Source organism: Bubalus bubalis, chromosome 1, assembly GCF_019923935.1.
Source record: "Bubalus bubalis isolate 160015118507 breed Murrah chromosome 1, NDDB_SH_1, whole genome shotgun sequence".
NCBI lineage: Eukaryota > Metazoa > Chordata > Mammalia > Artiodactyla > Bovidae > Bubalus > Bubalus bubalis.
Window position 1 is genome coordinate 151242600 of NC_059157.1, and position 18004 is coordinate 151260603.

An 18004-nucleotide genomic window follows, 5' to 3' on the forward strand; every position below is an offset into this window, starting at 1 on the left:
TTTTTGTGAAATTCATTCAGCTATGACATCTGTGCATATGTCTGCATGTACATTTTACTTCAAAAAAAAGTTTTAAAAATACAAATAAACTTGTACATAGAATCCCAGTTTTTTAAAAAAAAAAACAGATAAAATGATAAAATCAAAATAATAATACTTGAGAAATTTCCCCACTTTAGCAAAGTGGGAAAATAGGTATCCTAAAAGAGAAGATGAACAATGAAAAAATCAGTTCAGTTCAGTCGCTCAGTCGTGTCCGACTCTTTGCGACCCCATGAATCGCAGCACGCCAGGCCTCCCTGTCCATCACCAACTCCCGGAGTTCACTCAGACTCACATCCATCAAGTCAGTGATGCCATCCAGCCATCTCATCCTCTGTCGTCCCCTTCTCCTCCTGCCCCCAATCCCTCCCAGCATCAGAGTTTTTTCCAATGAGTCAACTCTTCGCATGAGATGGCCAAAGTACTGGAGTTTCAGCTTTAGCATCATTCCTTCCAAAGAAATCCCAGGGCTGATCTCCTTCAGAATGGACTGGTTGGATCTCTTTGCAGTCCAAGGGACTCTCAAGAGTCTTCTGCAATACCACAGTTCAAAAGCATCAATTCTTCGGTGCTCAGCCTTCTTCACAGTCCAACTCTCACATCCATACATGACCACAGGAAAAACTATAGCCTTGACTAGACGAACCTTTGTTGGCAAAGTAATGTCTCTGCTTTTGAATATGCTATCTAGGTTGGTCATAACTTTCCTTCCAAGGAGTAAGCGTCTTTTAATTTCATGGCTGCAGTCACCATCTGCACTGATTTTGGAGCCCAAAAAATAAAGTCTGACCCTGTTTCCACTGTTTCCTCATCTATTTCCAATGAAGTGATGGGACCAGTTCCCATGATCTTAGTTTTCTGAATGTTGAGCTTTAAGCCAACTTTTTCACTCTCCTCTTTCACTTTCATCAAGAGGCTTTTTAGTTCCTCTTCACTTTCTGCCATAAGGGTGGTGTCCTCTGCATATCTGAGGTTATTGAGATTTCTCTCGGCAATCTTGATTCCAGCTTGTGTTTCTTCCAGTCCTGCGTTTCTCATGAAGTACTCTGCATATAAGTTAAATAAGCAGGGTGATAATATACAGCCTTGACGTACTCCTTTTCCTATTTGGAACCAGTCTGTTATTCCACGTCCAGTTCTAACTGTTGCTTCCTGACCTGCATACAGATTTCTCAAGAGGCAGGTCAGGTGGTCTGGTATTCCCATCTCTTTCAGAATTTTCCACAGTTGATTGTGATCCACACAGTCAAAGGCTTTGGCATAGTCAGTAAAGCAGAAATAGATGTTTTTCTGGAACTCTCTTGCTTTTTCTATGATCCAGCGGATGTCGGCAATTTGATCTCTGGTTCCTCTGCCTTTTCTAAAACCAGCTTGAACATCAGGAAGCTCACAGTTCAATGAAAAAACAGAAGTGAACAAATTTAGATGTACCAAAATAACTTTCAACAACAAAACAAAACAAAAAAGCAAGAGAGTTCCAGAAAAACATCTATTTCTGCTTTACTGACTATGCCAAAGCCTTTGACTGTGTGGATCACAATCAACTGTGGAAAATTCTGAAAGAGATGGGAATACCAGACCACCTGATTTGCCTCTTGAGAAATCTATATGCAGGTCAGGAAGCAACAGTTAGAACTGGACATGGAACAACAGACTGGTTCCAAATAGGAAAAGGAGTACGTCAAGGCTGTATATTGTCACCCTGCTTATTTAACTTATATGCAGAATACTTCATGAGAAACGCAGGACTGGAAGAAACACAAGCTGGAATCAAGATTGCCGAGAGAAATCTCAATAACCTCAGATATGCAGAGGACACCACCCTTATGGCAGAAAGTGAAGAGGAACTAAAAAGCCTCTTGATGAAAGTGAAAGAGGAGAGTGAAAAAGTTGGCTTAAAGCTCAACATTCAGAAAACTAAGATCATGGGAACTGGTCCCATCACTTCATGGGAAATAGATGAGGAAACAGTGGAAACAGGGTCAGACTTTATTTTTTGGGCTCCAAAATCAGTGCAGATGGTGACTGCAGCCATGAAATTAAAAGACGCTTACTCCTTGGAAGGAAAGTTATGACCAACCTAGATAGCATATTCAAAAGCAGAGACATTACTTTGCCAACAAAGGTTCGTCTAGTCAAGGCTATAGTTTTTCCTGTGGTCATGTATGGATGTGAGAGTTGGACTGTGAAGAAGGCTGAGCACCGAAGAATTGATGCTTTTGAACTGTGGTATTGCAGAAGACTCTTGAGAGTCCCTTGGACTGCAAAGAGATCCAACCAGTCCATTCTGAAGGAGATCAGCCCTGGGATTTCTTTGGAAGGAATGATGCTAAAGCTGAAACTCCAGTACTTTGGCCATCTCATGCGAAGAGTTGACTCATTGGAAAAAACTCTGATGCTGGGAGGGATTGGGGGCAGGAGGAGAAGGGGACGACAGAGGATGAGATGGCTGGATGGCATCACTGACTTGATGGATGTGAGTCTGAGTGAACTCCGGGAGTTGGTGATGGACAGGGAGGCCTGGCGTGCTGCGATTCATGGGGTCGCAAAGAGTCGGACACGACTGAGCGACTGAACTGAACTGAATAAGGGCCTATTATATAGCACAGGGAACTCTACTCCATGCTCTGTAATGACCTATATGGGGAAAAAATCAAAAAAGGGATATATATATATATATATATATATATATATATATATATCAAATATATATATTTGATTCCCTTTGCTGTACATCTGAAACTAACACAACATTGTAAATCAACTAAACTCCAATAAAAATTAAGAAATAAAAAAGTAAACTTTATCTCCACTGGGTCCCAAAGATCTAAGAATTTGGGGATATGAAACTTTCTCCTCTCATCTTTCTTTTCAGTAATTGCTACCATGTCAGTGTCTCATTCATCCTAAAAGCCTCCTCACCTCTTCCTCTCAGATTATCTCAAAGATGTTTGGTGTCTGTTTTTTATTTCACTCCTATAGAAAGAATGGAAGGGACACACAAAACTGTACTTGTAACGACCAGTCAGTCTGGAGGTGATGGGGAGAATTTTTCTGCCAAAACTGTTAAGAAGTAAACTTACTTTGCCTATGTGGGCATTTTATATCATCTGAAGTAGAGTTTCAGGAGAGATTTCAAGGATATACAGAGAGTGTATGTAGGCAAATTTGGATGTTAAATAAAAGCACTTTCTAAAACTTCTGGTTATGTAGCTGATTTACTTTAGGATACTTATCTGTTAGTTGAACCATGGCCTCCCAGTTAGTGATGAAAAAATCCTCAAAGTTTCCAGATAGGAAAAAACAGGTCTCCAGCAGAGAGTCAGGATCAGAATAGCTTCAGACTTCTCAAAAGCAACACCAGATACAAGAAGACAATGAAGACATACTTTGAAAATTTTGAAGAAAAATTGTTTCCAACCTTGAATTCTATACTAGACTGAATTATCAATAAAGTGTGAGAGTTGAATAAAGATATTCTCAGTTTCACCCTTCTGAGGAAGTTACTGGTAGATATAAACCAAGCAAAAGGAAGACACAGGACTCAGGAAATAGGAGGAAAGCAAAATCCCAAGGTGATAGTTATACACTATACAAAGGGGACTTCACTCTGGATTGGAGCAATCAGATGACTCTGAAAAAGATTTCTACAAGAAACTAAAAATTGATGACATATACAGTGTTTCTGAATATCTTAAAGAGTTTAGTAACTGGCAAATAGTTGGATATTGATAAGGGAATACTATGAAAAAATTCCACACAAAAATTTGAAAACTTATTGATAATAGATCAATATCTTAAAAAGCACAAACTACCACAACTCACCCCAGATGAAGTAGATAGTTTAAATAACCTGATAACTACTAAGGAAATTGAATTTGTAGTAATTTTTTTCACAAGGCTTCAACACTTTTCTTCATCAGCAGTCGGCTAACTAATCCCATCCACATTCCCCTTCTCCCTCTTTACCACTAGGAGCAACCAGGAGACATGACTTTGGCCAGCAGGTTACAAAGGGGAAGCCTATTGGGCAATCTTCCAGAAAACTTTAGCTTTCTTAATAAAAAGGCACAGACTCAGTGGGTATGCCATTTTGCCCTCATTCTTTGCCCCTTTGCCCTTTTGTTTGCCTATTGTCTGAAATGCAAATGTGATGCATGGAGGCACAGCAGCCACCTCCTGACCACAGGCAAAGAGCAATAAGGGCAAGGGCCAACAAGCCAATGGAGAGGCAGGAGAGAGCTAGAAAGAGCCTGTGTCTAGGCTGTGTTATTATATGGTGGCACCAACCCAGGAGTCCTTTCCCTTGAAGGAGAAAAAAAAAACACCACTTTTTTTGTGTAAGCCACTATTGGCGAGATTTTCTATTATTTGTCACCAAACACATTTCTAACAGATTCTTCACTCACAGGAGATTCTCACCAGGACTAATACACTATAGCTACCTCATAAGACTATTACAAGGATGAAAAGCCTGATAGCTGCTTAATATTCTCTGTTTCAGAAACCAAATTGCTGACACTGCCTTTTCCTTTCTCCTTTCTCTACAATATTTTCTGTTTCTTATTCTTCTCAGCTTGGCCTGAATTTGTATTATAATTAGACTCTTGCCAGTCATTCTCCTAATTGGATTGGGCTTTTGTTCTAGCTCAGACAGCTCAGAATTTTTTAATGGTCTTCCTAAACCATTCCAGCCCAGGGCAGTCACTCACTTCTTTGACCTCATAGCTCTTACTGTCTGCACTTCCCAACTGCCAATTCATCATGCAGCATCCCATGACACTTCTCATACAGCTTGTATAGAATAATCGATGTTTAGAGCTGGAAGGGACATTAAAAATCATCTTCTCCAGCCACCCCAGAGAATGTGAATTGTGGCTTAAATCTTCAATTTTTCTTTACCTCGTCATGGGTTTACCACTGATCATCCCAACTAGATCTTAAGCTCCAAAGGAAAAGAAAAATGAATAAATATTTGTTAAGTTACCTGCTATAAGTCAGACACTTTACACTCACTGTTTAAATTTAATTTTCACAGCAGTCCTATGAAATAGGCATTAATCCCCATTTGCCAGATGAAGGAACTGAAGCTCAGAGAGGGGTTACTTAGCAAAAGTGCCATTAGCCTAATTTTAGAAACTGAGACCTGATTTAAATTTTAAAAAATGTTCATTTGGGGTTTGTTAGGACTGCCTCCCAGGACACACAGATCCAGGATGCACTTGAATTGTGTTCTGCCAGACTACAAAATGAGAGAGACTGATAAAGGCAAAAACTGCAAGGTTACAGTTAATTACGTGAGTTACTTACTAAGAATTATAATTGGAGCTGGCAAGAAGTAAGGGTGATTGTTAAGTAAGGATTGGTTGAGGTCTGAAATTGTTGCATAGCTATAAGGGGAGACCTTGAGAACATAAGATTGCAGTTGGCAGGATTTGTTTTAAATGCAGCTGCTAGTTGTGTCCCTGGATGTGTCCCACACACCCAGGGACACAACTGGATGTGTTTAAAGATGTTTAAAGAATGTTCAATTCTTAGTAGTTTATGGGACATGTCTCAGTAGTTTAGGGACCTGGCCACCCAACTCCATTTTTGTATACCTGAAATGTGATCACTCCGCTATAATTTCAGTTTGTCATCTGTACAATACCTAGAAAGAGGGGAAGCCTATTCTGGCTCAGGTTTTAAGAAGTTTACATGTCTTTAACCTCCCTCTAGGCTGCTAAACCACTTGATTGGATTTTGTCTTTGGGGGTCCTGCAACCTTTAAACTACAAGAAATTCTGCATTTTCTTCCCAGGCTTTCTCTCTAATAAGAGATTTAAAATATATCTGTGATATTTTGCCATATAATAAGAAATATCTATACTTGGTCTTTATCTCAAATCCCTGACACAGGACTCCTGATCAGATCAGATCAGATCAGTCGCTCAATCATGTCCGACTCTTTGCGACCCCATGAATCGCAGCACGCCAGGCCTCCCTGTCCATCACCAACTCCCGGAGTTCACCCAGACTCATGTCCATCGAGTCAGTGATGCCATCCAGCCATCTCATCCTCTGTCGTTCCCTTCTCCTCCTGCCCCCAATCCCTCCCAGCATCAGAGTCTTTTCCAATGAGTCAACTCTTCGCATGAGGTGGCCAAAGTACTGGAGTTTCAGCTTTAGCATCATTCCTTCCAAAGAAATCCCAGGGCTGATCTCCTTCAGAATGGACTGGTTGGATCTCCTTGCAGTCCAAGGGACTCTCAAGAGTCTTCTCCAACACTACAGTTCAAAAGCATCAATTCTTCGGCACTCAGCCTTCTTCACAGTCCAACTCTCACATCCATACATGACCACAGGAAAAACCATAGCCTTGACTAGACGAACCTTTGTTGGCAAAGTAATGTCTCTGCTTTTGAATATGCTATCTAGGTTGGTCATAACTTTCCTTCCAAGGAGTAAGGGTCTTTTAATTTCATGGCTGCAGTCACCATCTGCACTGATTTTGGAGCCCAGAAAAATAAAGTCAACCACTGTTTCCACTGTTTCCCCATCTATTTCCCATGAAGTGGTGGGACAGGATGCCATGATCTTAGTTTTCTGAATGTTGAGTTTTAAGCCAACTTTTTCACTCTCCACTTTCACTTTCATCAAGAGGCTTTTGAGTTCCTCTTCACTTTCTGCCATAAGGGTGGTGTCATCTGCATATCTGAGGTTATTGAGATTTCTCCCAGCAATCTTGATTCCAGCTTGTGTTTCTTCCAGTCCAGCGTTTCTCATGATGTACTCTGCATATAAATTAAATACACAGGGTGACAATATACAGCCTTGACGAACTCCTTTTCCTATTTGGAACCAGTCTGTTGTTCCATGTCCAGTTCTAACTGTTGCTTCCTGACCTGCATGCAAATTTCTCAAGAGGTAGGTCAGGTGGTCTGGTATTCCCATCTCTTTCAGAATTTTCCACAGTTGATTGTGATCCACACAGTCAAAGGTTTTGGCATAATCAATAAAGCAGAAATAGATGTTTTTCTGGAACTCTCTTGCTTTTTCCATGATCCAGAAGATGTTGGCAATTTGATCTCTGGTTCCCCTGCCTTTTCTAAAACCATCTTGAACATCAGGAAGTTCACGGTTCACATATTGCTGAAGCCTGGCTTGGAGAATTTTAAGCATTACTTTACTAGCGTGTGAGATGAGTGCAATTGTGCGGTAGTTTGAGCATTCTTTGGCATTGCCTTTCTTTGGGATTGGAATGAAAACTGACCTTTTCCAGTCCTGTGGCCACTGCTGAGTTTTCCAAATTTGCTGAAATATTGAGTGCAGCACTTTCACAGCATCATCTTCCAGGATTTGGAATAGTTCAACTGGAATTCCATCACCTCCACTAGCTTTGTTCGTAGTGATGCTTTCTAAGCCCCACTTGACTTCACATTCCAGGATGTCTGGCTCTAGGTCAGTGATCACACCATCGTGATTATCTGGGTCATGAAGCTCTTTTTTGTACAGTTCTTCTGTGTATTCTTGCCATCTCTTCTTAATATCTTCTGCTTCTGTTAGGTCCATACCATTTCTGTCCTTTATCAAGCTCATCTTTGCATGAAATGTTCCTTTAGTATCTCTGATTTTCTTGAAGAGATCCCTAGTCTTTCCCATTCTGTTGTTTTCCTCTATTTCTTTGCATTGATCGCTGAAGAAGGCTTTCTTACCTCTTCTTGCTATGCTTTGGAACTCTGCATTCAGATGTTTATATCTTTCCTTTTCTACCTTTGTAAATTCCTAAGTGGTAAGAGTACAGGGAGCAACTTTTTTCAAGGAGACTCTGGGTGGGCTCCTGGCTGGCTCCTGCATGAAGGATGGTCACCAGGAAGACCAAGCCATGATTAGAATTTTTAAACTTTCATCTCTACCACCCATCCTCCAGAGAGGGGAGTGGGACTAGAAATGGATTTAGCAATTGACCATGGCTATATGGGGAAGCCTCCATAAAATCCCAATAGTTAGGGGCTCACAGAGCTTCCAGGTGGGTGAACACGCATACACTGGTAGGTAGACGTACCCCACTTCATGGGGACAGAAGCTCCTGTGCTCAGGACTCTCCCAGGTTTCACCCTGTGCATCTCTTCATCTAGCTGTTCATCTGTATCCTTTATTGTATGTTTTAATAAACTGGTAAACGTGTTTCCCTGAGTTCTGTGAGCCACTTTTGGAAATTAATAGTACCTAAGGAGAAAGCTTGGAGAAGGGCATGGCAATCCACTCTAGTATACTTGCCTGGAGAATCCCATGGACAGAGGAGCCTGGCAAGTAACAGTCCATAGGGTCGCAAAGAGTTGGACACAACTGAAGCAACTTAGCACAGCACAACAAGGAGAAAGCTGTGAGAACCTCCTATTTGTAGCCAAGTCAGAAGTTATGGGTGACCTAGAGACCCAGGGACTTAGGACTGATATCTGAAGTAAGTTGGGAGCAGTCTTGTGGGATTGAGCCCTTAACTAGTGGAATCTGACACTATCTCCAGGTAGACAGTGCCACAGTTGAATTAAATCATAAATCTACCTGGTTTCCAGGAGAATTGCTTGGTGTAGGGAAAATACCCTCACATTTCATGACCAGAAGTGTCAGGCATGTTATGAATGTGACAGTAGTGTGAGAATAAAGAGAAGCACAGGAGAATTATAGGTTTTTTCCAACTCAGTATATCATAGCCAAATAAGATATTGGTTCTTTGTATTTAATGTAACATGGTTAAGATGCAGTGCTGATAGAACAAAAATATTTTACTGTTTTGTTTTAGTGAAAAAATTGTTAGCTATCCATCATGATAAAATCTTATATCAAAAATACATATATTGTTAATGCGGAAAAGTTTTTGTTCTATCTGAACAGCAGCAAACAAAAGTGCTTGGTAGAGAATAACTTTGTAAGCTATTTGAGATAATTCATACCACTAAGAAAAAAATAATGGAAATATTTAGAGAAATGAAATTTAGTAGTTCCAAATTTCATAGAAATGTCAGCAATGTTTGATTCCATTCGGTAAACCAATTGTATCTTTATTTTTATCTGCAATATTTCATACTTTAATCTGGGCCTCACAGGTTTTTAATTTGGAGATTGGAAGTCTTTCAACTGCGTTACCTTTTTGCAGAACTACCTTAATGCTAGATTGGCAATTAAAATGCAGGTGTAATTTTCCTCTAATGCCATCGCTATTGTTTAGGTAATAAGAAAAATCTTAGGTAATTGGCTTTGAAGACTGCAACCCTATATCTGTCTTCTGTCTCTGATACAAGACACATTTGATTTTTAAAGTGCATAGATAATCTCTTCATTTTTAAAAAAGTGTAATTTTACATTTCTATATTTTAAAAAGACTTTGGTCATAATTTTAGATGCCTGATTTAATTAATGTACATGCCACTTTGGGGAACATACCTTTGCCTTTATGAGTTTATTTATAACTTTCTAATTATATTATATACTGCTTAAGTCTATAAACTCAAGACATGCAATGAGTATCAAACTTTTGAAAATACCACAGGTTATGGTAATTGGTTGTACATGCTTAAAACATTAACCAAAAATAAATAAGCTAAAATATATATACATATATATACATATATCTAAGCCCACACAGGCTTCTAGTCATGTGGGTGATTATTCCTATTAACCATAAGCCTCAACAGACAAGGGCTATACCTTGCAGATCTTTATATCCATCAGGTCTAATACAGGAGAATCTAATAAACATTTGAAAGATGAATAAATGTGTTTCCTTGAAGGCCAGTCAGGTGGTCCATACTTCTTTGAGTTTCTTCAGATTGTTAGCACCTTGTTTTGTCCCAAGTAAACAGCATTTACTAATTGGCATAAGTGTTAAAAGAATGAAAGGGGAAAGTCTCCTTTGTCTTTCTCTTCAGGCTACCTGATTGTTCTAAATATTCCCATCAGCATGTTATGTCAGGGATTCAGGCAAACCAGATGTACACTATGACCCAGCCATTTTACCCCTGAGCTTTGTCTTTTCTTTGATCTGATAACAATTTGTTAAAGAATACTTAATAATTATTACTCTGTTAAAATACTCTTTTAAAAAAATAGGATGCTGGGAGAAAATGAAGAAACCCAGCTTGTATGAATTCTGTTCATATTTGTTTTCCCCCACTTTGTTTATGAAGAAGTTTGCTATTTATTCATTTATGTATTTAGCCATACCATGCGGCTTGTGGAATTTTAGTTCCCTGACCAAGGATTGAACCCTGGCTACGGCAGTGAAAGCAGACAGTCCTAACCACTGGACCACCAGGGAATTCCCAGGAGCTTATAATTTATAAGGGAGGACTCGAAGTGATGTACCATCACAAATCCAGTCCATGGGGATTTTTGATATTCTAACATTGGCTTTTAAAAAATTGAATGAATAGTTCAGTCACTCAGTCGTGTCCGACTCTTTGCGATCCCATGAACTACAGCATGCCAGGCCTCCCTGTCCATCACCAACTCCCAGAGTTTACCCAAACTCTTGTCCACTGAGTTAGGTGATGTCATCTAACCATCTCATCCTCTGTTGTACCCTTCTCCTCCTGCCTTCAATCTTTCCCAACATCAGGGTCTTTTCAAATGAAATACTACGTTCTTAATTATAAGCATGAGAAACTGACTCTGGCTTAGTTAGTTAGCAAAAGGAATTTGTGACATACTCTTGGTAGGCCCCAGAATCCAAAGGAAGGTTAAAAACAAGACTGAGGGCCATGCAGCCAGGAATACCACCCGAAATCACACAGCAGAGCCAACATATCCAGTCAAAACCACACAGATATCACTATCACAGTATATACACGGCAGCCTGCCCTGCAGATACAGCTATTGCTGCTAGAACCTCAGTCCCTGCTTCCCTAGAACTCTGTGTGGCCATCATGAGGCTTCCTGCTGTCCTTAATTCTTTGCATCATTAACTCAGAAGTTAAGGGCTGGCACCTGTAATCAGCAGAGCCTACATCATGTGAGCAGATTGAGACTGGGCAGTAACTAAAGATATAGAGTTTGAGCCACTGACCACTGTAGTCCAGTCCTATTCATGCTAATTTTCCAAGAACTACCTCCTACTCTCCTACCTTTGCCCTTTCCAAGTTTAGAATCCCTATATCAGCTTAGCAATTCGCACATTCATTGCCAAAATTAACACAGTCGGGTGCATTCAGTTAAGAAGTCTAATAGCCAGATGTTCTTGGTAAATGTTTATTGGGCTATTTTTAGACAGTGGTGATGTATTCAATTAATATTTGTGAATGTAAAACAGAAAGCCCTAAGTGGTCATGACTGCGGTCTTCCAATATTCTTTTAAACTTCAGAACTAGCTCTTGAATAGAGTCTGTAAGTGCCTTGAGAAACCAATTAAAATCTTAATCCCTGTATGGAGTGATTTTCTTTCTCTTCATTACTGTGCAGTCTTGCTGCTTGCTGATCCATCAGCAGCACTGTCAATGACAGTCCCTCTCTAATAACCTTTAATCCGTCTAACAGAGTGAGCAATCAAACAGCTCAGTGAAAATTTACTTGAGTTCAACAAATTCTTGGTTACACTTACTAATATTTTCAAAAAGCTTCTAAGAGGGTAAGTGGTGGCCGAGAATATGATATTGATTCATGAGTTGCTTGGCATGTAGCTGCAAGTCTTAATTTCACGTACAAGGAAATGCTTTTAGCTGTAGGCACTTTTACATCTGTTCACAACACAACAAACTTGTCCTCTGAAATCCTAGCAATGAATTTATTGCTGAAGTTTAGAGACTTTTCAGTAAAACCCATCCATGTCAGTAAAATCTATAGACAATAAACAATTTTTTGCGCATGCAATATTTCAAGAGACTAAACTGTCAGATTTAGAATCAATTTATGTTTATTGAGCACAGTCTGTGTGTCAAGCACTGTTTAAGGCAAAGTTACAAGCATTCTCTACACTGTTGCTGCAAACCCATAAGGGTAATAGATTAGATCCCACTTCACTGGTGAGGAAAACAAACTCGAGCCCCATGGGACTTACTGGAGATCACAAGCGTAGTAGTTGGTAAACCCAGGGTTTCAGCCTGGCTCCTGATCTAAATCAGCTCTCTGCCTCAGCAGAACCATCCAGGGTGAGTAAGGGTTTCAGCATGACACAGTGGTTAAGGTAGATTAAGCTTTAGGCAGAGATGTGTAACATCTAGCAATTCTTCTCTGATTAAAATGCCATGGGGGCTTCCCTGGTGGTCCAATGATGAAGAATCTGCCTGCCAACGCAGGAAACATCAGTCCCAGGTCTGGGAAGATCCCACGTGGCATGAGGCAACTAAGCCTGCATGCCACATCTACTGCAGCCCAGGCACCACAGAACCTGTGCTCTGCAACAAGAGAAGCCACTGCAATGAAAAACCTGAGCACAACGACAAAGACCCAGCGCAGCCAAAAAAAGAAAAGTCATGGATTAAGCCAATGATGAACCTAGATTGCTGGGATCTCATTGTGGCACTGCAGTTTGGCATCCTATTATTCAAAACTGAGTTGAAAGAAAGGGCACCATCCAAAGCAAATGGGTGTTTCACCTGGTAAAAGGATGCCCCCAGATGATGGAGGATGGCTAAATAGAAACCTCCTCACATTTCACTGCATAGGTTTAGAAGGCAACAAAAATAAGCAAAATAAAAGCACATATAAAATAATGATGTAGTGTGAAGTAAGTCAGACAGAGAAGGACAAATATATGACAACCCTTATATGTGGAATCTATAAAGAAAAGATACAAATGAACTTAAAAAACAGAAACAGACTCATAGACTTAGAGAATGAACTTACAGTTGCTGGGGGAAGGAATGGTGGAAGGAATAGTTAGGGAGTTTGGGATGTACATGTACACACTGCTATATTTAAAATGTATAACCAACAAGAACCTACTATATAGCATATAGAACTCTGCCCAATGTTATGTGGCAGGTTGGACAGGAGGGGAGTTTGGGAGAGAATGGATATATGTGTGTGTGTGTGTGTGTGTGTGTGGCTGAGTCCTTCACTGTTCACCTGAAATTATCATAACATTGTTAATTGGCTATACCCCAGTGTACCAGCTTCCCTGGTGGCTCAGAGGGTAAAGCATCTGCCTACAGTGCCGGAGACCAGGGTTTGATCCCTGGGTCAGGAAGATCCCCTGGAGAAGGAAATGACAACCCACTCCAGTACTCTTGCCTGGAAAACCCCATGGACTGAGAAGCCTGGTAGGCCCCAGTCCATGGGATCACAAAGAGTCAGACACGACTGAGTGATTTCACTTCACAATGCAACATAGAAAGTTTAAAAAAATAATAATGATGTAGAAAAATGTTTAGTGACTAATGATTGGATAGTCTATGGCTAGGGCATGTATCAGAGAAGGCAATGGCACCCCACTACAGTACTTTTGCCTGGAAAATCCCATGAACGGAGGAGCCTGGTAGGCTGCAGTCCATGGGGTCGCTAGAGTTGGACACGACTGAGCGACTTCACTATCACTTTTCACTTTCATGCATTGGAGAAGGAAATGGCAACCCACTCCAGTGCTCTTGCCTGGAGAATCCCAGGGACGGGGAAACCTGGTGGGCTGCCGTCTATGGGGTCGCACAGAGTCAGACAAGACTGAATCGACTTAGCAGCAGCAGGGCATGTATCAGAGAAGGCAATGGCACCCCACTCTAGTACTCTTGCCTGGAAAATCCCATGGGTGGAGGAGCCTGGTGGGCTGCAGTCCATGGGGTCACTAAGAATCAGACATGACTGAGTGACTTCCCTTTCACTTTTCACTTTCCTGCATCAGAGAAGGAAATGGCAATCCACTCCAGTGTTCTTGCCTGGAGAATCCCAGGGATGGGGGAGCCTGGTGGGCTGCCATCTATGGGGTTGCACAGAGTTGGACACGACTGAAGTGACTTAGCATGGCATGTATTTTGCAGTCTTTTTTTCCTTGTTTAATTTCATGATTCCTTGTCAACATAAGTAACTCTGGACTTTATTGGATCCTAAAACTGGTCCAAGGGTGCTTTAGCATGACTCCCAGAGCCATATGGGTAACAGATTATCCATTACTCTGGTTCCATGGCATGGAGTTCGGAATTACATCCAGCCCATACTGTCCTAGTTTGGAGGGGTTAAAAGCAATGAACAAAGATTTTATTTATATTGGAGAAGGAAATGGCAACCCACTCCGGGGTTCTTACCTGGGAAATCCCACCGACAGAGGAGGTTGGCAGGCTGCAGTCCATTGGGTCACAAAAGAGTCAGACATGACTTAATGACTAAACAAACAACGTGAGTATGATATACTCCTCCAAATCCGGCATGTGTCCTGTGATTCCCTGATAGTCGTGGTATACCTGGCCAGGGTGCAGTTGTCTCCAGCATGTACCCAAGCAAGACCAAGACATCCTGGACTGCTTTAGCATTATGTATATGAGACTAGGTCTGACAGTCCTAGTCTTTGAAAGGTCTGATGGGAGCCTCATCTGCTCAGACTTACCATCCCCAACTTTGTATCTGCTGGTGTGGCCCCCTTGATGGGTTCTCAAGTAAAAGCACTTCTGACTGTTAGTAGGAAATGAGAGTTGATGCCTCTACTGCCCAGCTAATCTGTTCTAACTTCATGCTGCACCTTCAAATATGTAAACCTTGTTTGATTTACCCAAGTGTTGTCTGCTTCTGACTGTCCAGTCAGTGTGAGCCTATTATTCACATTTGTCAAGTTGGTGTGTGTGCAGAGCTAAATGTCTAAAATAATTCCCAGATCACTGACTTGCTGATTATAGACTCTTTGCAAAGGAGATGGGTAGATTTATGGTGAAACTGATACTCAGTTATGGTTCTTTTCCTTACAAAATGTAATGAATGAACCTTCAAGAAAAGATTTCTTTCTATCATGTCCGTCTAAAATAAGTACTCTTTTATACGTATCACATAATCTTAAACTAAGTTCTGCTAAATAACTCACATAGAAAGGAAAGTCTAGGGCAAAACAGACATTAAAATTTATGAAATGTGAAATGTGCTGTAGCAGTAAAGCTTCTAGAAGGAGAGTGTTCGGGTAGCAACAGAGTCTAACGTATTTTTGTATGTGATATTGTGATATGGAAGGAGAAAGCTTTCAAAAGTAATTTGAAAATAATTTAAAGATCTAGGTATAGTTTTGTAGGAATTAATAATCTCTGGCAAACATTTTTATCTGCAACATACAATGTTAAATTAACTTCCACTCAACAGAAAGCTGCTTCTTCCACTGGGTTTACGGCTGATGGAGCCCTCACTCCATTTCCAACATCCATTTAACTATTTACCCATATCTTTTACTGAGAAGTATGCCTTCCTTTTTATTTTATTGGCTTGTGGCTGTTTTCTCTCTGTGGATCCAGGCCAAATGGGGAAAAAATGAACAAGGTTATTATGTCTTTGAAAAATCTTTAAAAGGCTATATGACTCTTAACAGAGTCATATTTTCAAGGACCAAGTAAATTATTTGGGGATATATTACTCTCTGTTACAAAATAGCTTCATAGAGTTTAGCTATTTTGAAGGTTAGTATAGAGATTTGGTAAGCTTTGTGTTTCATTAATTTTCTGATTTTTGTAATTCACTTCTATTTGTAGTAGAAAGTATTGAGTCACAAAAGGAATAAAAATTCTTTCAGAGGCTCTCATGATGAGGCAATGGGACTCCATTCATCAACCTTCTGGTTTCTACTCCCCTACTCCTTCAGTGGCCTTTCCATGTGGCTCAGTGATAAAGACTCCACCTGCTAAGCAGGACACTTGGGTTTGATCTCTGGGTCGGGAAGATCCCCTGGAGAAGGAAAAGGCAGTCCATTCCAGTATTCTTGCCTGGAAAATCCCATGGACAGAGAAGCCTAGCAAGGCTACAGTCCATGGAGTTTGCAAAGAGTCAGACATGACTTGGCGACTAAACAACTCTTTCAGTTATGGATAATTAAATTAGCCAACTTAATATTACCTTGGAATTATCAGTTAGGTCAGTTATACCTTTTTAAATCTAGGGAGTAGATTTTTTTTTTAATGTTTTAAACCCTGAAATGACACATCCAAAGAATATCACACAGATCTTAAGTGGTCCAGTTTAATGAATTTTCACAAACTGGACACAACTATGGAGACTGTGCCAACTGAGAAAAAGAACACAACCAGAGCACCGGTTGTGTCCCTTGCGCCCTTACCCCATTCTCCTTACTTTGACACTGTAGACTACTTTTGTCTGTTTTTGAATTTATATAAATGGAAACAAACAGCATGTATTCTTTTGCTATGCTGTGCTTAGTCGCTTAGTTGTGTCTGACTCTTTGTGACCCCATGGACTGTAGCCAACCAGGCTCCTCTATCCATGGGGATTCTCCAGGCAAGGATACTGTAGTGAGTTCCCTTGCCCTCCTCCAGGGGATCTTCCCCACCTAGGGATCAAACCTAGGTCTCCTGCATTGTGGGCAGATTCTTTACTGTCTGAGCCATCAGGGAAGCCCGTGTATACATTTCGGTCTGGTTTATTTCACCTTTATGAGATTCGTCCATGAGGGTACGTGTAACAATAGTGTGTTCATTCTCATTGAATATTATATGATTTATTTATCTATTATTGATGACTTTGGGGTTGCTTTTCATTTAGGGCTATTATGAATAGTGCTGCTGTGAACATTCTTATACATGTCTTTGGTGAAGCTAGGTGTTCGTTTCTGTTGGGGATTTATCTAGGAATTAATTGTCATAGATCTCATGTGGTATTGGCTATCTTTTCATTCTGGTAGGTTCAAAGGTATGATGGAGTTGGCTCAGACCAGCTCTCAGGGATCAAAGGTTAAATTTGTAATAAGTTTGACAACTGGTTGCTAAAAATAACCATTATTAAAAATTAACTTACATAAACATAAGTAAGTTATATTAAAACAAAAGTATTCAAAATTTATCACCTCCTAATTACTGTACTACATTTGACTATCATTCTATGCTATTGAGTTTATTTATAGTAACTTTATCCATGTGAGGGAAATACTATATAATACATAATATTATATGCATCTCTTTAGCAATATCTTCTAGGTAGTTTGAGATTGACCACAGTGGAATATTTACACTATGAAAACTGGGACATGCCACTAATCAGGGCTTGATTTATACAGAGTTCAGAAAGTGATTGGGGAAATATTAATAATGCAGATTAAACTTAAAAGTTTCATGTATGTAGCTGGTATCTTGTGAATAGCTAAAAAAATTATCAAAGCATGGTTGAATTACAGCCTTAGATAAGGATGCAAAAGTTCAGCAAAATCAGAAAGAATTCTGTAAGAATCAGTTGGCTGTATGGAATTTACAGTAAAGAGTATACACTGTATATTTTATTATTTGTCAATTTGTGATACGCACACATACAGACTTTTCCTCCTTCTAGAAAGCCAACTGTCGAACATTTACCAGGATACCTCTGGTTATTGTGCTGTCACATTATGATGTAATGTTTTCTTTCCCTGAAGACTAAGAAAGTTGAACACATTTTCATAAGTTTATTGATCAGTAGAGTATCATTTTTTTTGTAAAGTCCCTATTAATTTTAAGTCATTTTTCTTCTGTGTTCATTTCTCTATTGATTTGTAGGAATTCTTTATGTATTCTTGATAAAAGTCCTTTATTGAACATACATATTGCATAGGTCTTCTAGTGGTGTTTTTAAGTAGAGAAGCTCTTAATTTTCAGTTAGTACGGTCTTTTGCTCTGTGGTTAGTGCTGTTCACGTCCAGTCTGAGAAATATTTGCAATCCCTGAGGTGGCCATGTTTCCTTCTAGAAACTTTGATGTTTTACCTTTCACATTTAGATCTGCAATCCACTAGGAACTGATTTTTCTTTAAGGTGTGAGGTAGAAGCTAGGATTAATTTTTGTATGTGTGCAGATGGACATCCAATAAGCTCAGAACCTTTTGT